This window comes from Girardinichthys multiradiatus, chromosome 2, assembly GCF_021462225.1.
Source record: "Girardinichthys multiradiatus isolate DD_20200921_A chromosome 2, DD_fGirMul_XY1, whole genome shotgun sequence".
NCBI lineage: Eukaryota > Metazoa > Chordata > Actinopteri > Cyprinodontiformes > Goodeidae > Girardinichthys > Girardinichthys multiradiatus.
Window position 1 is genome coordinate 25251747 of NC_061795.1, and position 1692 is coordinate 25253438.

The window sequence follows — 1692 nt, forward strand, 5'->3', positions numbered from 1 at the left end:
GGTCTTCCGGACAGCATGGCAGTGCTAGGTGCAGCGCTCCCTCTGCTGGCAAAGTCTGAAACGGACCTAATGGTGCTGAATACAGGGCAGAAACCTTCTTTAATTAAACCAACAGCTTTCTTTTGTTTATTCTTTTTTTTATTTTTTTTTTTATCAATTATAGAATTATTTATAAAAATAAGAAATGAGGTCAGATGGTTTTTCTGTATTCTATAGTAATGTTGACATTCGTTTATCTTTTGAACACAACCTATTAACCTGCCCACACAAGTTGAAATATTTCCTCAGTGTCACTGCAGATAACCTGAAGATGTGAATTATAAAATAGCCATGGAATAGATTTTCAAACAAACCACAAGCTTATTAACATATCTAAATATTGACAGAACAAGCAAAGGAGTTTGGTTTCTTTTCATCGATTTTCATTATTCTACATCATAACTTGATTTTGTTGCATTTTAAACTAAATAAATTGAAACAACCTCTTTAAAATGAAGGATTGATAAATTTGCTATCTGAAATGAGCTTTGGAGATTATTTTTTTAACCTCCCTTACCATCCTGTTGGGGCGTGATGGCATAATAAACATGGGTCCTTTACCAGCCTTGTTTGTCTCAGATCCAGTTGTCAGAAACGTTTTAACTATAGTTTTGACTGTAGATAGAGGCAGGTTTTACCAAGTAGCTATTTGCTTAGGCAGATTCACATACATATGCCATACTTAAATTAAATGATCTCTTGTCTTTATGATTTTGAAGAGTGTTCAATAGAAATGGGCCTTTACATCACATCATATTTATACCCATTGGACACAGAAAAACCTCCCAACATTCTGCTCAACTTAATGAAGTTTAGATTTTGAAAAAGCATCAGTTATATTGATTTCGTAGAACGTGTTAGTGGTGCTGATATTGTTAAAGAAACTTTTTTTTTTTTTCTTCAGTAGGGATTTTCCCCAATTACGTACGTTTATTCAAATTCAATGTTAAAGTTTAGTAAATGTCTCTTTGTGGTGTCACCCCAAAATGTATTTTGTTGTTTCACTTATTTTAATATATATATATATATATATATATATATATATATATATATATATATATATATATATATACAGGTCCTTCTCAAAAAATTAGCATATTGTGATAAAGTTCATTATTTTCCATAATGTCATGATGAAAATTTAACATTCATATATTTTAGATTCATTGCACACTAACTGAAATATTTCAGGTCTTTTATTGTCTTAATACAGATGATTTTGGGATACAGCTCATGAAAACCCAAAATTCAAATTCTGCATGTCATTTGGAAATCAAGGTGCCAGAGTCTGGAGGAAGACTGGGGAGAAGGAAATGCCAAAATGCCAGAAGTCCAGTGTCAAGTACCCACAGTCAGTGATGGTCTGGGGTGCCGTGTCAGCTGCTGGTGTTGGTCCACTGTGTTTTATCAAGGGCAGGGTCAATGCAGCTAGCTATCAGGAGATTTTGGAGCACTTCATGCTTCCATCTGCTGAAAAGCTTTATGGAGATGAAGATTTCATTTTTCAGCACGACCTGGCACCTGCTCACAGTGCCAAAACCACTGGTAAATGGTTTACTGACCATGGTATCACTGTGCTCCATTGGCCTGCCAACTCTCCTGACCTGAACCCCATAGAGAATCTGTGGGATATTGTGAAGAGAACGTTGAGAG